At 37.5% G+C, this 19,816-nt stretch overlaps 1 protein-coding gene across 1 annotated transcript in view; it reads left to right on the forward strand.

Annotated features, from left to right (window-relative positions):
* The window catches only part of plrdgb (PITP-less RdgB-like protein), a 123,943-nt gene that overhangs the window by 19,224 nt on the left and 84,903 nt on the right, over positions 1-19,816 (forward strand). The window lies entirely within an intron of this gene.

Here is a 19,816-nt window from a genome sequence, read left to right on the forward strand (position 1 = left end):
TCAGCTTCCGCTCCAGATGGCAGCCTCCATATGATGTTTGATGCATATCATATGACTCTTAGAGGCAGAACAGTTGGAACAACAGAGACAAAAAACAAAGGAAGAAGATCAGTTGAAGAGAAAGTAAGAAGTAAGGAAAACTAAGAATAGGGTGAAGTTGGTAATTCTTTTATACCCAACAGCAATGACCTTGACCTCCTCTCCAATTGAAGGTGTAGTTTTGCAGCAGGTTTCCCTGAAGGAACGAACCCTGCATTGAGGTGGAGGAGGAATGAAAACACTTTATATTAGGATTTGCCATGGAACTACATGTGCTTCTGGCTCCCCATAGAAGAGGCAAAGATAGATCAATGGAAAAGCAGACTGTCACACCTTCTGCACTTTATTTAGAGATAAGACGTTACCTTTTTATGTTCTTGTTGTCGGCACAGCTTCTCTCTCAAGGCTCTGTCACACTAGATCTGTCTAAATGTCAAGCTCTGATTTGTCCCTCTGCTTGAACCAATACATAAACTACACATGTTCCCACAGATAGTGACAAATAGTGGAGTTAGGAAATGCCTGGTAAAAAGGAATGTGATAACCACGGGTTGGAAGTAATGGAATGAATGAAGGAAGTTCAACTTATATAGCGCCTTTCTAGAAACCCAAGGACGCTTTACAATGTACCCGTTTTACACACAAGCACATTACACATCAACACTCATCCACACACCGATGAGAGGTGGCAGCCAATAGCACGCAGCATACTCTCAACCGGAAAAGACCGTCCACCTGGAGGACTGCATACAGCATTTACCCAGGACATATCTGGGCACAGTCATACATACATTTACACACAAACACAAAAATACATACATACCACACTTAACACATGCACACCAGATCAATTTAGAGTATTCAATTTTTCTGGCCAATTTACAGTATCCAGTTTACCTGATTTCCATGTTTTTGAACTGTGGGAGGAAACCAGAGTCCCCGGAGGAAACCCACGCAGACACAGGAAGAAAATAAAAACGCCACCCAGATAGGGACTCAAGACCCTAGTGCTGGGAGGCGAACATGCTAACCACTAAGCCACTAAGCCAATGGAGTGCATGTGTAACAATGTTGCATAGTCAGGATACTAGGGCTGTCCCTAACGATTATTTTTTAAACGATTATTCTAACGATTATTTTTTTCGATTAGTCGACTAATCTATTTATTGAGAAACATATTTAAATAATTATTATTTTACGTTTTAAAGCAAACGATAAATTACTATATTTATATATAATAACAACAACAACAACACAAGCCTACTAAACCAAACCCCACACTTATAATCACTTACATGTACAACACGTTTAGATCTATAACGCTAAAAATGAATAAGCTCCCATACACCACAACCGTGTGTTGCACTGTTTTCTGTGACCGCTAGATTTTGTGACCACGGGCAAGTAGTTCTCAGCAGACCGGTGCACTGGCCGATTCAAAACGTGTTCGTTTCTAATGTTTATCCCGACTGGCCAAAACGGTTCAGTTTAGGGCTGAGGGTAAGGTGTAGGTATAGAAAGCTTCCGTTTTGCCAATGAACGCTCATAACCGTGAGCACTGGTCACAAAATTCCGACGGTGACAGAAAACGGTGTAACACCGCAGCGCCGACGGCGCTAGCTAAAATAACTTAAGGCAGCTAGCTTAGCTAAACACCTGAACTTATGAATAATGCTACTGTTTCTGGAAACTGTGAAATGCCATGCACAAATATAAACCAAAACTGTATAATTTCTGCCTGTGGCAGGTTTAAAACCTTTGGTAGACAGCCTTAAGTCTTTTTAAGGACACCCGCGGAGACCCTGATGTAAACGGTAACTTACTGTGTGACCCTGTTGACATAGTGCTCCTGGATGTTTGCGCTTCAAGTGCTCCTTTTGCACATATGGCAGAGGACCACATTGTTGCCCTTTTGCGTGAAATGCTCCCAAACTTTAGATGCCCGCTGGCGTTGTTTTTGTAGCTGGAGATTGCTCTCCGGAGTCCATGCTCTCTAGAGCTTAGATTCTCTGCCCGAACCAGACATGACCCGGGCTCCAGAAAATAGTCCGAGATGTAGGCGTCTGTTTTTTAATTATATTTTTATTTTAAAAAAAACGAAAATAATGAAAACTGAAAGTGAAACTAAACTAATTTATTTATAAGCGCTGTTTTCACTACCGCAGTTCTACAGCGGGGGTGTTGTGCCGATTCTGTCCGCGAAGCGGGAGTCGGATTCAGCAGGGAGTCGGATTCGGCACAAGCGCGGCGGCACCCCGCGGTCTGCGGTGTCAGTTGTAAGCGCTCGCGCTAGCCGCAAAATACGACAGAAAACACTGAGGGAGCTGTAGAATTATGTATGGGACTAGAATATGAACACGAGGAGATAAAAGAAAACCTTCACCTGTGAGTAGCTCTCACCAGAACACGCAAATCTCTCTCTCTCTGTTTGTGTGTGTGTGTCTCTCTCTCTCTCTCTCTCTTGCACGTGAACTCCTCCGCGTTTGACTTGCAGAACTGTGTTTAGCTGTTCTTAAAAATCATTTTAATTAAATAATAGTTCTATGCTTCTGTGTTACCGTGTTAATTAACATAATTCTGATCATATTTCGCTCATTCAAACAGCCCGAAAACAGACAGTTTATGGTTCAGGTCGGGTCGGGCTAGAGCAGAACGTGCACGGACTCGGGCTGGGTCGGTTCGGAATTTTTGGGCCCGATCTAACCTCTAATGCTCTCCACAGGCGCCGCCATGTTTACGACGCGCCGACGCACGTTATGCAAATCGATGTATTTTCGTAATCGATGACGTCGATTATGTCGACGCGTCGCCCCAGCCCTACAGGATACATACAAAAACAGTTCTGTTCTGTATATTTATAATTACGGTTACAGTGAAAAAGAAATGATTGGGTTTCAGGTAGAATTTCTCAAATTGTCATCACTGAACAGTTCATTACAGGGTTAAAAGGATCAGTACTCTTACTGTGATCTTTTTAAACAAATGCATGAGCACATTTGTGTTTGTGAGATGCTGCTGCTGTTAATGATATTTTTTACTTTTTCTTTCTTTTTTAGCAATTCACACAGATCTACACAGTGCATTTGTCAGGGTTGAAAGCACTATTCAGAAGCTTGCAGATATAAAAGGTGGAAATCGATTTATCAGCATTAAAGGACCATTAAGGATTATATTTTGTGTAGTAACTCATAACATGATCAGGATGTATCATCAGATATTAAAGAGACATGCTGAGTTTAAGCACTGCCAGCTCTTGTAAGCAGAGCTTCAGACAGTTTTCTTTTATTCGATCTGTGCGGTACATCATGGAAATCTTTATAGGTTTTATCCTCTGAATCTGAGCACCGACATTCCCCCAGTCCCATTTTCATACTCAGGGTTGCCAGGTATAGACATCAGCATGCAAACAGTATGCTGAAACCATGGAAAGGGGCTAGCTGGCTATTTAACTGCTGAACAGGTAATCACTGAGCTTCAGTAAGGTTGCTAACCATAGCTGAGTAATTTACCACCACCTCTAGCATAGTACAGATGTTTTACAGGAATTTTAGACTCGATGTCGCTTGCCACTGTGTCAATCTGGCAACTTGTGTGAGCAGGTCAAATTCAAATCAAATCAAATTTATTTGTATAGAGCGTTTTACAACTGGTGTTGTCACAAAGCAGCTTTACAGAAACATGATGAGGAGAGGAATGAGAGAAAGCATGAGAGCAAGGGGTAGAAAACTCTATCCAGTGTTTGGAAATGTAACTCCTGTGGCAATTTCACACTCTCTTGCATTTATTACTGATTGTTCCTTTAATGTTAGTGTAAAACTTTAACAGGTAATATCTAGTGATGGGCTGATACACATTTTTTTCATTTTCGATCTGAGCTGCACTTTCACATGAAACCTCAGCAGGTGCTTAATTAAACTGATTAAACTTAATGACACAGCTGTACTCTCATCCTTCAGTGTGTCAGCTTTACACACATTACAAGTACCGGTAACTCTCTTGCTTTTCTACGTTTTTACACTAAAATATCTCTAAACAAACGGAAATTTATGCAAATTAAGCTGCTGCGGGTGTAAGATGTGGAACTGGAATCTGGATCGGTCATCTGTTTCATATTATTGTTATGGTGGGATTACGGTCCAGCACAAGCTGTGGATTGGAATATAGATTGCTAAGTATATCAGCATTTCCGTCCAATCCCCAATATGTTAATTACATTAATATTGGATTCTGATACCTGTATTGGATTGGATTAGTCCCTTCTCTTGTAATAACAAGTAATAAGTCTAAGGTGAACCAGACTGACATATTTTAGTTTTAGGCAAAAACGTAAACCGTGAATACAAGTCTGAATCAAAAGCCAGAGAATCAGAACCAAATGCTAAATAAACCTTTTCTTCTGTTGCTAAAACCAGCGTACAACAGCAAACCAGACCAGTGTAGACACAGAACAGTTTCATATTAATTTATATGTTACGAAAGAAATGATTATTTTATTGTACTCAATGATCTGTAATAGAATTAGAGCTGGGCAATATGGTGATATTGTATTGCTTTCTGATCAGTTGTAATGCTTTAATAAGCATGTTGAGGATATCAGTGCTTCAAGAACACTGATCCAACTGTACATTCCGCTACAGAGTATATTGAGTTCTGTTCATTTATGCAAAAAAATGCATAAAAATCACTGTACTATGCATGAGAGAGTTAGTGAAAAGCATTTTCATTTAACAAATGATGCATTTTGTCTGCATGTCAATATATTGTGTTAAATATAACGTATAGTAAAAATGTCTGAAATTATTGTGATATGATATTTTTACCATACTGCTCAATGTATTCTAAATGGAATACATATTTATTTTTAAGCAGCCCTCCCAACCCTGGTGATAAGTTAATAAAAATGTATGCAAACAGGAGAGCAGAAGTGTGGAATTGATGAGAAGGTTGAGGAATTTCAGCTCAGTGCCTCAACGGGGTGCATTCTCGAAACAGAACGGTGTGGAAAGAAATTAATTGAGTCTGTAGAGCAAATGTAGGAGTGGAATTAGTTACCCAGACCACCTGAGGTGAAACTTCAAGCGTGTCTGGTCTTTTAGAAGTATAAATGAGTTCAGCTGGAGTCAGAGGGTGGGGAGGAAAAAAGATTAAACATTGCTGAGCAGTGGAGTGAATCCATGGCTGTGTAAATCCAGCTTGTGAATCTGAACTTGGTGAAGGTAGGTTACGCCTGTTTGATCTGTTTCAACACAGCTGGGTCGCCTGTGCACTCTGAAAGCATTACAGAGGTCTGCTATTTGATGGAAAAGCAAAGAGATAGAATTAAAGCGCAGTCTATTGTTTATTATTCATTGTTACAGCATTGTATTGTAACAGTTACAAAGAAATGATGGTATTGCAGGCCAGTTTTGTATGCTACCTTTATTTCCCAATTTATGTGCAATTAAATCATTTTAAATTACCATCCACTAGTTAGAACTCCTAAGAACTTATAATCCCTAATTTCAGACAGGATTAGTTTACCTGGGGAGTAGGGGTGGGCAATATTATATCGTATACAATATATCGTAACACAGAAATATTGTGATATTAAAAATCCATATCGTGATAATAAGGCTGTTCTGTCTTAAAAGTAGTCTATTATTTACTGTGAAGCTTTAGGTGTATTTATTGTATAATTGTTTTAGTTTGCAGTTTATATGCATGCACTAAATATTCTGCAATATGTTTTGCTGCATTATATTATTTTATGCTATATTATTTATTTTGCCACATTATGATTATGTTGTTATACTCTTATACTACATTCCTGAAATTAATTAATTATTTGTCTGTTTTCCTATATCGCCAAGTATATCGTTATCGCAAAAATAACCTGAAATATCGTGATATTATTTTAGAGCCATATCGCCCACCCCTACTGGGGAGTAAAGTAATTATTTTGAGTAAAGTAACCATTATCAGACATCCTCAGTCATTTTAAATTATTTATTTCCAAATTTTAGCCCATTACTCCACCAACTAATTAGGACACAATTTGACTTACTAAGAAGTTACTGCATTATTACTCCACATGGTGGCGCTGAACAAATAAATAAGGTAAATTAAAAAATATATATATTGGTTATCAAATTCTGTGAAACAGACACTAATAAATCCGTAATTCCTGGTATTTGATTATTTAGGAATATTTTATCCTTTTCAGTAACACAGATGCCATTCAGAGCATTGTAGAGAATTGTCATATATTGAGTATCGAGAATGATATGATATTGTTATCGTGGGCATTGTATCGTGATAATTGTGCCCTGTGATTCCCACCCCCAGTGCTGGCCAACATCATACTAGCACCATCTACCCACCAAGAGGGAGCAAGGATAGTAGCGCTCTCTCTGGCTCCGGCTGCTGATGGCAAGCATTAAGATTCCAGGATTCAAACATTCTCATTCATCATTTTAGTCCAGTTCGAATGTGAGTCAATTTTTTTTCCCAAATTTGTGGCAACAAACAACATACAGCATTCAAATGCAGATTTAGACAGGCTAAAGGACTCCTCAGAGAAATCATTGTGTAATGTGGCCTATAGCCTACATATGTTGTAAACATGTAGCACCATTTTAAAGAGAGTGACTGTGTAAATGGAGTAGCCACTCCTATTTTAGTCAATTATATGCTGAGATTTCTTTTCCTGTGCAAATTGGTTTTATATTTTCCTGACGATCTGTACTAAAAATGCAATATCCCACCTTCCCAAGAAAAACTAATCCTGTTTAAATAAGGCTTAAGATTGACAAAATCTTACCAGAGCTGAGATGGTGAAGCCTAGCATGTTCTTCTCCCAAGACATCTAAAATCAGCCAATGTCTTCTTTTCAAACTGACCCTAACACAGTGTTGTTGGACAGAAGAACACGCTTAGAGGAGAATGCTGTGTGCCAATTCTGTGCCTCAGCTTGCAGAGCTAGCTGGCATCACACTAGATATGGGGAAAAGGAAAGGAATTTATAACCTATTTCTTCTTTGTTCAGCTACATTCAGCATTTCAGTATACAACTATGGAAAAAAAAGAGACCACCTAAAAATATTGCGTTTCTTTGATTTTACCAAAGTGAAGATAGATGATCACAAGCCATCAAATTAAGCTAAACTGCTTGATTTTTTTGCACCAGGAGTGGCATACAATTATCCAAAAGCAGTGTGTAAGACTGGTGGAGGAGAGCATGCTAAAATGCATGAAATAAACTGTTCTTAAAAGCCAGTTTTTTTCCACAAAATTTTGATTTCTTAACTCTTAAAACTTTATGTATATATATTTAGGTTTGAAAGCTCTGCATCTTTTTTGTTATTTTAGCCATTTCTCATTTTCTGCAAATAAATGCTCTAACTATGACAATATTTTTATTTGGAATTTGGGAGAAATGTTGTTCGTAGTTTATAGAATAAAACAAATCAGCTGCTAAACATATTCAATATTCTTTATTCTATATTTTATATCTTCCCCTCTTATTTTTATCATTATTATTTTTTATTTTTGTCTGTGATGTGTTAAGACCATTCTGAGTGGTTAGGTGTAGAATCCTCTTCCCAAACCCATTTTAGTGACTGTATTTTTACTGATGGCTTCATTCCCATAATGTATCATGTAATATTATCTCATTTACATATTTAACAACATTAACATGTAGAAATTCATCATAAAAGGGGGTTTGGTAACTCTGATGCTGCACATCTGGAACCTAAGCTGGTAGCTTTACTCTACACGCTAAGGTTGTTCTGGATCAGTGTGGATTTTGAATTAAACAGGTGTTTTGGCCTGAGAGGAGGATAAAAGAGAGGGGGGCAGCCTCTGAAAGAGTGTATATATTTTGGTTCTGTAGTCTTAAGGATAATTTCCATAATGTATTTCTGAAGACAAATCTGGGTTTTTGGTGTGTAATTATTGATCGTGCTCCGTTTGAAGCGCTTGATCAGAGGGCTTGCCGAATGTCAGCCCTTTATGACTGAACTCTCTGATTCTCTGCTTTTTAATATGAGGTGTGATAGTGCTGTTGTGGATGAAGCATCTATTTTTGTCCTGTAATGGCATTGCGTAATTTCATTAACCCTTTTGTTGCAGTCATTAGCCATTCCAAAGAACTAATGGCAAAAACAGGCTGTAAAACATTAATTAGACGTTCAGCGGCGAGGATATTTCATAAGCATTAATGCTGTGTAATCTCATTTTTATTAAGTGGTCAAGATTAATTAAAAATGTCCAGTTTCCAGTTGTCTTGGTAAATGAAAAAAGATAAGAAAAGCTTAATACCAATCCCTTCAAGCACATATAAGCCCTTTTTAATGTAATAGTGGGTGTCAGAATAATGTGTGTTTGTCACTGCTTTAATTTGTTCCTGTCTGCTGCTTGTTTTCATGGTTTGTGATTTGTTTCGCCTGTAGGTGTGTGTACACATGGTTTTAGGGTGGAGGATTACACACAGCTTGGATTTTGCACAGCGTATGAGCTTAAAAATATTAGTTATTTATAGCCCTTGTTTGTTTAGGACTTTGACAACAAAGTGCAGCTATTGAAAATGTGCAGAGTGAAAATGATAGGACAATGATTGCAGATAAATGAATATCAGCTTTGTTTAAATGTGTCCTAGAATAGAAAAATGTATTTATCTTGGCATATTTGAACAACGAAAGTTAATAACATACTTTAAAGCTCAAAGCTCTGCTGCCTCTTCAGTAAAAGGAAAATCTGGCATAACTAGAACGTGGCCAGTTTCTAAACCCCAAACTGTTATGTATCAACAGAGATCTTATTAATGAGGAGACCGCAGTATGAATGGGATTTCTTGTAACAGTGCAGGTTTATGAATAAAATCCTGGCCATCAACAAAAAGAGCCAATCAGCTCGCTGCTTATGAGGAGAGGGGAGGAGAATCAGTATGCTAGAGGAGATGTGCGCAGGTGCAGTAGCCATAACATGCATTGTTTTTATCAGATTTTATCAGTGATGTAAAATATGTTGATCCTGATAAGATTTGAGCCACATGTGTTTTCTCTTGTTAGTTAAGTGCGTCTTGGGTTAGTCTGCTGTGTGGAACAAATTTGAGCAACTGAATTTGAGTTCACATTTATTAAAAATACAATCGTAGAGCCCTCCTCAAGAAGTATAAAGTGTGTGTCTAAGGTGTTAACATGGCCAGAAAAGGCAACTTTGAGAGATTATGGGGATTTTGATATTTCCATAATCTTCTACCAGGGTAGACATCACTGCTAGTCTTGGCTTGCTGTCATGACCGCAGGCTTTTCTGCGCCAGTGGTAGCTTAAATTTTAACAAGCCAGGAAGATAAAGCCAGGAGCCTAAAAGATAGTCTTTCTAACCTCTGGGGAAATTGCCTTTCAAAGAACCCTTGCCATGGAAAATGGCCTTCAGTGAAAAACAGTTCTCTCAGCCAGAAAAAGCATGTCAGCAGGAATTGGGCAAAAGCTACACTCTTTAGCTCTCACTGCACTGAGAGAACATTACCACTATGCACTATGATTGGGGAGTAATTACAATTTTTTTTTACAGTCTTAAGACCAGTAGAAAAGGAAACGCAATGACAAAATAAAAGGGTTGTAAATAGACAGATTAAAAATACAGCTACGCATTTTTGCCTCCAAACAAAGTCACATATGTACTATTTATATACTAGCACAGCAAAGGTCATATGACACAGGAACTATGACATTTGTCATGTTTCCTGGAAGCTAAAGAACGCTGCGCTGAACTGCATAATGATTTGCCTGTTCATACGAATGATTGTAGCCAGTCACTGTCACTCACAATAATTACCACCCACTGTGCTGTCTACTGAAGGTGGTAATGCCCTTGTTATGTATTCCCTGTACATAGGAACCATTGTGGTTAGATAGATATATGTTAAGTACCTGCACAACTTTGAAAATGGAATGTCCCACCCTGACATCTGGTACTCACTCATATCAACTTATGAGCACTCATAACACCACGATCAAGTTCAAACTGCTATCCCATCATTTAGATCTAAGAAATTTTAAATAAGGGGCTGCCTTCCCTTGGATATTCAGTTGTATTTTATACATTAGTTGACTGACTGGCTACAATGTTGTAACGTTAAGTGTAGGTTACCATATTTTACCACAGAATATGACTTAATGCTGGAACTGCAGATACAACAGCAGTGAGCTGGAATACATGTTCGATGTAATGCGAAAATAGTCTGACAGAAAGTCTGCCGAGACATTTCTTCCTCCATTAATTAACAAAATACAAGATAGATATTTGGGTATTGAATAAATACACAAAGAAAGATATTGCCCTTGTTGGCAAGACTACACACTGATGGTGAGTTAGTTGTGTGCATTGTAAGCTCGGATAAGTTGAATTTACTTAAAAAAATTGAGGAAACCGGTTGATGAAAAGTTAGCATAACTTAGAGCATCAAGTTATTACTACTAAAGGGGAAGTTGATTTAACTTCATCTTTGTTATATTGTAAGACCAGACAGGTTGACTTTCTCAACTTTTTTATGGCAGCCGGTTTGCTCAAATTTTTGAGTTGAATTTATTTTGAAAGTTGGAGGAAACCAGTTGCCTTAAAAAAGGTAAGAAATAGGGAATGACATTTTTAATTAATGTAAATTAAAACAACAAGTTAAAGCAATTGAAGAGGAGCTAAATTTATTTCTAAGGTAGCCCGGGTGAATCACTACTCACTGATGGTGAGTGTTAGTCAGAAACTGTTGAAAGTCAAAGTCAAAGTCAAAGTGGTTTTTATTGTCATTTCAGCTATATACAGAGTACACAGTGAAACGAAACAACGTTCCTCCAAGGACCATGGTGCACATAAACACAGTGTAGACAGAACAATAGTGCAACAGTACAAAAGTGCAGACAGACAATACAACACAATACAGACAAAGAATAATAAACAACAAGACAGTGTGCAAATTTTGCAGTGTGCAAAAAAGACCAGGTGAGGTAGTAATTACTCTATTACACAGTGTGCAATAGAGTCCAGTGAGGCAGTAGGGTTTTTAGTGCTTTCCATTTTCTGGGGTAAGTGGGGTAAGAGTGTGTGTGCATGTACAGAAAAAACATCAGTTCAGTCTCTGCAGTTAAGGAGTCTGATGGCTTGGGGGTAGAAGCTGTTGCAGAATGTGGTCGTGCTGGACCGGATGCTGCGGTACCTTCTTCCCGAAGGCAGGAGGGAGAACAGTTCGTGTGAGGGATGAGTGGGGTCATTCACAATGCTGGTTGCTTTGCGGATGCTGCGGGTGGTGTAAATGTCCGTGATGGAGGGTAGAGAGACGCCGATGATCCTCTCAGCTGTCCTCACAATACGCTGGAGGGTCTTGCGGTCAGAGACGGTGCAGGTCCCAAACCAGGCAGTGATGCAGCTGCTCAAGATGCTCTCAATGGTCCCTCTAACAAACCCAGTATGCAAAAAGATTGTGACAGCAGCCAATGGAAAAGAAGCTGTTAATGGCAACAGACTAAACTCAGTTATTATAAGTTGGTTCAACTCAAAGATCTCAGTTTGATTGTATACGTGCCCACAAATGTTCAACTAACTCAAAATAGTTGAGTATTGTTTAGAAATATCCAATTTTATGTAAAACAGACTTAAATCATTTGAGTTCAAGCAACATATGGGTTTACAGTGGAGGGTCACCCATTATGCAAATTCATGATGCCAGTACCCAATAGTTATTTTAACAATCAGTTTTCGAAATTCTCTAAAAGAAAAAAAACTGGCTAGTGGTAAATTTGATTACATTTACTTTTGCTCTATTACATATTAATGTTTTAAAAGTGGATTGAACTTGTCATTTTTACTCTCTACTTTTAATATACTTTTACTTTTTTACATTCTTACCTTATATATTAAACATTTAATTTAATACACATTCATCATAGATTCCTTCCTTCATCCTGATTCGTGTCTTGTCCACACTCACACACTTCTCTGTCCAGTTATAATGAGGTCACATTTTACACTGACCGTTTTTAGTCAGTCTAGTGCAGCCAGTCATGCATGCGGTGATCTAGCCTCATGGGGGGAACTTGTATCGTGGAGTGAAGTGCTGGTCCCATGGCAAAGACTACAGGGTGACCACAGACGCTAGAAGAGCAGGCAGTTCTGTGGAGGGAGGTCACCCAAGTTACAACTAACAGACTGTAACATAGTGAGGATATTACGCAGCCAGCAGGAGACTAGCTATGAGACTTTTCAAATGGTAGTATCTTAAGTTTTGTAAGGTCAACAAACTATTGTCTTATTCATAACAATGCAATCTGTCTTGGCTCTGGGAATGATGTCACACCTGAGTTGACTGTGTTGTAGTTAAACATAAATGTATCAGCTAGTATTGTTAACATTGTATCATGTTAGCATTGCAAGCAATACAAGTTGTTAACACCACATCATGCAGCATTTTGCACAGGATGAAAAGATGTCCCCAGATGGAATTTGGACATTGCTGTGTGTATAATTAATTTAATAAGACATATACAGAAGTTATAATACATTGTATAATACTACTACTTTTGAACTCAGGTTTGTGAGACTTTCCTGGCTTTTCTAGTAGGACATCTGACCTGTGGGGGTGTTCCAGTTAATATGCCCTACCAACATCAAAGCTCAAATGGAACCATTAGCTTTCCACCATTTTTACTCAATTTTTATTGTACTGTTTCTTTAGCCTTCTTTTTGTGTATGTGCACAAAGCATTTAGGGAAACTAAGGCCTGCACTAAGTACTTGCTCTGATCTTTGGCTGTACATGAAGGGTCCTTCAGTTTTGAACAGCCTTCTATGATGTTGAAAAATCCAGTCCACTTTTGGCTACATTTACATTACATTTACAGCATTTGGCTGATGCTCTTATCCAGAGTGACTTTCAGGGTTATTCCTATAACAAATGTGGGCCAATGTAATGTTGGCAATCTTGCCCAAGCATTCTTATTGGTGTAGCACAGTAACATAGTCACCCAGACCTAGAATTGAACTCCAGTCTCACAAATGGTAGCTCAGTCACAGTCAGTGGTGTTATCCACTGCACCACACCAACCAACAACATTGGGACGCAGCTCGAGTCACTGGTTGGCAACCTTTGTATGCTTGCCTACTGTCACTAGTAGGTCCTTTACTATACATTATAATTTATATGATATCATAATATATGAGTTTAATAAACAATACACATATTAAAAGAGCTCCAAGAACACTTTCAGGGGTTTTAACTATCATGGAAGGTGCAGGATAAGGTAAACAAATAGCGATGCATCTCTAACAAAACCATCCCCCCACCTCAGTCAACAAATAGCACTGCATCTCCACAAATCCCCCCCACCCCCTCCCCCTTCAACAAACACCTGTAAATGATTTTTAGCAGGGTGGGATGTAGAATATCTTCACTGCAAATAACAGCAAACTAAAGCTTCATTACCCACATTACCCTCAACAGAGGAAGCTCTTCATGCTGCAGACTGTGCTAACATAGGCTGGAGGCAGAGTGAGGTAGAGCGAGGTAGAGTGAGGTAGAGTACCAGAAATATTACATATCTGTGAGAAACACAGAAAGGTAGAATTCATTTTTAATTTGAGTAGCACTCACTAAATTGCAGTGCATTGTAGTGGATTATAATATCTTACATATCTTATCAGTAAGCACTTACATTAGAGAACCCCTTCAGGAAAAACCAATCCAGCTCGAGCAGAACTAAAGTCATTATGTTCCTACCACTTGACCCAAAGACATTAGAGCTCCTTTTGTGATTTATGAGCTTTGCCCCAGCATGGTGTAGCTACCTAATATTAATGCAGCAGCATAAGAAATATGTTTGGCTCTGATGGACAATGCTATGTCTGGGATGAGGAGTCTCCACAAGGCGGTTTATTAATATGTACCCATATTTTATTCACAAAAGAACATAGAAACAATGCATCATGACTGGGTAAAAAGAGCATTTTGCTTCCATCACAACAGCATGGATTTACAGGAGTCCAGAACTTTTACCAATACAGAACATTTGTACAAAACAGACTTAATAGGGGACTCTAAATAATGGTATACTTGATGCTTCCAACTTTTTAAAGATAAATTGCTGCAATTAAGGTATAACCAAGTTGAGGCAAAAGGAATCACTTTTAACATCTAATAATAAGAGTCTATATTGGCATAACCATATGATACCAATCAGGATACAGGGCTAACAATTTAATATATTGTAACACACAGTAATAATGTGATTAATAAAATTTTAATGAAACTGTCATAGTATAAAGTGTTACACAGTGGGCAGGAACACTAAATGAGCCACTTCTGACATCAAACCTCAAACTTCTGACATCTAAACTAATACTTAAAAAGATTATGCTCTATTGCCAAACAAAATATTCTGATATGATACCAATATATTTAACACCTCTATCTGATATGTGTTGTGTTCTGTTGAGAATAAAATATGGGATAAAAACTATGAGGTTTGCAGATCATTTTTGCAAATCATTCAGTCATGTTTTTCATTTTACACAGCAAACCAACTTTTTTGGAACTGAACCTGTAAGATCTTTGCCCTGTTTAGATCTTGAAGCAATCTAAAAAGACACAAATCCTTTTATTTCCCATTTCTAAACACAATCTCTGTCAAAAAAAAAACACGAAACACTGATTTATTGTTCCAAAACCATGTGTTAAAGAAAGGTTTTTGCCAAGAAATGAGGCATAGAAATGATTTATGATACAGATTAACCTAGGCTTCCTGTCCCTGATGATTTCTGCCATGGCTTCCTGCGACTGCTGAGGCTGTGGGGAACCTTCTTCATAGAGAGACAGTATGAATCATAAAAAAAATAAATGTTATCTGACATTTTTCTAGCTAAAGCTGATTGTTGGCCTTCAGCATAACATTCACTGTAATTCTGTCTTCGCTGTAATAACAGATAACAGATAGAAAGCCAATACTTTCTGTCCACTTATGAAATCAGGGTTTTATGGATTGTGGGTTTTTTGTGTCCTTTTAAGGACGTCTTCAGGGAGAAGGCAGATGGCAGGCAGTCTTATCATGCAGAAGAAAACAAGTTTCTGGATGAACCTGGAGAGAATGCATCTCCTGCTTTTCTGCTTTTGGCAGACACCATCAATGTATTGGCCTTCCTCCAATTACTTCCTGAGCTGACCTTTTGGTGCATTTCCATAGAGTTTTAAGATGCTGCTCATATTTTGCTGCACGGAGAGGGAGCACAGACAGTCGGGAATAAGGATTCTCATTTGAATAGAGTGAATGTGGTGAATCCATGTTCTGAACTGAAAGTTAATGCGGTGGACGCCAGACCCAGGGATTCTGATTTAGTTCTTGCATGTAATCAGCCTTAAATAAATAATAAATTAAAATAAACGTAAATAAAACCAGAATGCAGTTGCAAATCACAGTCCCACAATCACAGTATTCACAATCAAACATAAGACATATATCAGATGTTTAAAGTGAGGCATTTTACTCGTTTCTGAGAACCTTATGCCACAAAACATCTCAATAAACTTGGGACAGGGACAACAAAATTCAGAAAAAAATAAATGGCACTTATAAAAACATCTGTAACAGTAGTTGTTTGCAACTAACTCACATGACTGGGTATAAAAAGAGCATTCTAGAGAGGCAGAGTTCGCTAATCTGCGAATTTCTGTTTGTCTAAATAAGGTTTTGGATATCCCACCATCTACCAAAACACAATATCATCAAAAGATTTAGAGAAACTAATAAAAGCCCTGTGTGCATGGAAGTTGACCGACAGTCAATACTTCATGCTGGTGATCTTCAGGACCTCAGGCGACACTGCTTTAAAACAGACTGTACAGATTCTGTACTAAAAATCACTGCATGGGTTCGGGAACACTCCCAGCAATCATTGTCTGTGAACACAGTTTTGCGTACAATCTATAAATGCCAGTTAAAGGTGTATAATACGAAGAAGATGCCATGTTGTCTTTTTGTCTTTCTCAGGGTAAAACTTATTTTGTTCTATTGTTCTATTGTTTATCCCATTGGTCTTTGTTTTTACATGGATGGACCAAGTCTTAGGTATACTGTATATTGATAAGATCTTACAGAAGGGTTAAAGTATCATGCCTACCCAGAATGCAGTGGGTGATACCAGTACTTAAAGTATATGTGTATTTTTGTTCGGGGCAGCTGAGTAGAGCAGATCAATCAATCGATCAATAATTCAGTCAGTCAGTCAGTCAGTCAGTCAGTCAATCAATCAATTTACAAAATTAAAGGGACTGAAAAATAAGTTTAAATATAAAAACAAGCAAACAATACAAGATTTAATTAAGTAGAAATAAAATCATTCGGAATAAAAGGATATGCAGACAGGCTATAATGTAAAACGATAAAACAAAGAGATAAATAATTAGAAAAATAAAATATGAACACAATTAAGAAATAGAGGACTAAAATAACACCAAAATTATAAGAAAAAATTATGGAACTAAAATAAATAAATAACAATAATACTAAGTTAAGTATATAAAAAATTAAAAATGTACTGGCTTCCCAGGGCCTTCAATTTAATTTCTATAAAGCTTGTTTTTAATTTATTGGTAATTGTGGCTGTAATAATTATTAGAAGTAAAATGTTGGGAGCTGAACAATAGTCCTGACAGACGCCACCATCTTCCCTAGGCCATAGCCAATTAAAAATTGATTAAAGTAAAATTTTCTGAATTGTGTTGACTTATGGCTTCTTCTTCTTTGCATGATTTGCATATCATTGCATTCTATTTTTCTTTTACATTTATTTACTCTTTACAGAGCTTAGCAACTTTTTGGATCTGAGGTTATAATTAAATAGGAGGTGCACCAGAGTAATCAATAATGTTCAGCCCCTATTACCAATAACTGCTTATTCTTTTTAGATTGAGAGGGAGATGCTTCACTGATCAACACACGCCATTTCTGATTATTATTATCAGCATTACCAGAAGAAATACTTGATTACTCAGATACGTCAACCCTTTATTCTTTTTTTTAGTCATCTAAAAATAAGACAATGAGGTGAACAGCAGTCGCTGGGATGACTAATAATTGAAATGAACGCTGTACCTGAGTAGTCAAGTGTTCTCTAACCTGGAGAAATTAATAAAAAAAAACAATAGTACAGAAATGAATACGAGAACGTTTTGAGATGTTCTGTTCCTGTGAGTCCTGTCTGTTAAACGCTGGTCACTGTTAAGCACCAGCCACAGCAGTCGAGTCTGGAGGAACTGTAATTATCCCCAAGGTGTCTCTGAATGAGTCAGATGGGGAAAATGACAAAGCTACCGAGGTGTAGAGCTGTCTGAGGAGGAGAACCTCACTAAACACTTTCAGCGTGTGCTGTTCACGACACAGCATCACTCCAATTAGAGCAGCACAAGGAACAATTTAAAATTAATAAGCGTTTGCTTGAATTAATTAATCAAATAAAAAACTCTAGTGGCACCCTGTATACTTGCTGGTTCTTGGAGCCATAAAATAGGACAGGAGTGTTCAACGGCTGGTGTGGCTGCAGATTGTGATTCTAAACATCCAGTAGCTCTCCTTATAAATGTGTTTAATCAGTTTGTCACCTTCAACAGCTTTACTGATGACTTTTGCTTCTGCCTGGAAGTATTGTCCCAGAAATCATTGTGATAAACAATATTATTGTAAAAAAAAACAAACACAATTTTTACCCTTAATAACATGTGTTATAACAAAATGTTGGGCAATACCATAGCAAAACTAATCTTCAGTTGACCTTATTTGCCTTATTAAAGGTCTCATTCCCTCTTTTTTGTATTCAATTTAATGTCTAGTTGTGGTCTCTAGTTTTAATGAATGCCAGGTGAGCTGCTTTTCGTGAAAAAAGTGCTCTGGTGATCCGGTTAAGAAATGTTTTAAAATAAAGACATTTCGAACAGTCTTTGCAGTACCATATGTTACTTTCCAACATGCTTAGTGCAGTTCAGCCACTGACCTAGTCTTAAAGTCTCTGTAAATCACACAATCCACCGGAGATCCTATGTAAACCTATAGTTACACACAGAGGTGGGTAGTCCAGGTCCACAAAATAAAAATCCACCCAGGGTTGGTTAAGCTGCTGGATTTTTACTTTTAACTAGTGTAAATAGAACTGTTTTAAACATACACCAACCTATCGCAATTGTATTCTGCTGGTGGTGTTCCATAGACAAATTCTAACCATTTGTTCTTTAGCATCCGAGCCTCCACTACTAGACTTTGCAACAGCTTCATCCACCAGGCAGTCAGACTCCTCAGCGCACAGAGCTGACCACCCTCCTCACCCACCACACTCACAAAAAAACTGATCTGAAGGCTGACATGTCTTTATTCCTATCAGCAATATTTGCTGCCACTCTCAATAACCATAAACTCTCTACCTCAGTAACTGCTGTGATTATATATGTTCTAAATGTTACTGCACCTTATCCTCACTATACACTTTATTATACCGTATCAGTACTGCACTGTCCTGTCTGTTAATTGTCTTAAATTGTCTCGTCTTTTGTATTTATTGTATTTATTTCTACTTAGTGTTATAGTTTCATGTTGCACTGTCATCACTCCTGCACTTTATGTCGTCTATTGCTTGTTGTTCCATGTTGCACCATGGTTCCGGAGAAACGTAATTTCATTACACTGTGTACCTGTACTCAGTTGTACTGTCAATAAAAGCCTCTTGACTCTTGACTTGACTTGACTTTGAAATTACTTGGCAAAGCATATAACACTGTTGTGTTATTTGCACAAATAACACAGGAACAAACTGCCATGCTGTTTTCTAGCGCTGGTAGCTCCTGTCTGACGAGACATGCCTGGCAAAAATCAGCTAGTAATACTATACTACTAATATAATTATTTTTATCATACCACCGTAGCTAAGTCTCAGTAATGATTTAGACTAGCTGTTTGATTTTCGTATACAGCTTTTAGAATTTAAATTAGGATTTGAAGTATTTCCTATTGTGACTGATAAAGGGTTAAGAATACTGATAAATTGGTATTGGAATATAATAAGTCTCCAGAATGTATGTACTTATACATAACTAGAATGTAATGTATGGTCATGTTTGCATTTTATTGTTTTTATGGAAATTAATATTGACTCGTATCCTTATATTGTATTATACGTTTATTATGTCATTATAATGACAGACCTAATTGTAGTATAGGTTTGATGTTTTTCTTTTCTTTTTCCCTACATTATAAATTAATACTAAAGTCATCCAGACTATAAATGACTTCTTTACACCTAAAGAATCATATAGTAAATTAAGAGTGTTAAACAAAGCAAAATACTCTGAAAAACATTCAGTTGGGCTCTTATATGTGGGGCTTGTAACTCTGATGAACTTATCTTGTGAAACAGAGTTTACTCTTGGTCTTCTTTTCCTGGAGTGGTCCTGATGAGAGCCAGTTTCATCATAAGGTTTTTGATCTTAGCGACTTCACTTAAGGATACTTTCAAAGTTCTCAAAAATTCTTAGACTGACCTTTTTTATTTCCTGAAGTATTTATTTATCTTTACTTAGTTGAGTATTTCTTGCCTAATTCTAATAAGGATTAGAACATTACTCAAAAAGAGCTATTCACTGTATACCTGTAACTCTACCTCTTTACAACTTCACAACTGATGCTCTCAAACACATTAAGAGACAAGAAATTCAAGTAATTAACTCTTGATGAGTTCAGCACAGCTGTTAACTGAAAGCCTAAATTCC

The sequence above is a fragment of the Astyanax mexicanus genome, chromosome 17 (assembly GCF_023375975.1).
Source record: "Astyanax mexicanus isolate ESR-SI-001 chromosome 17, AstMex3_surface, whole genome shotgun sequence".
NCBI lineage: Eukaryota > Metazoa > Chordata > Actinopteri > Characiformes > Acestrorhamphidae > Astyanax > Astyanax mexicanus.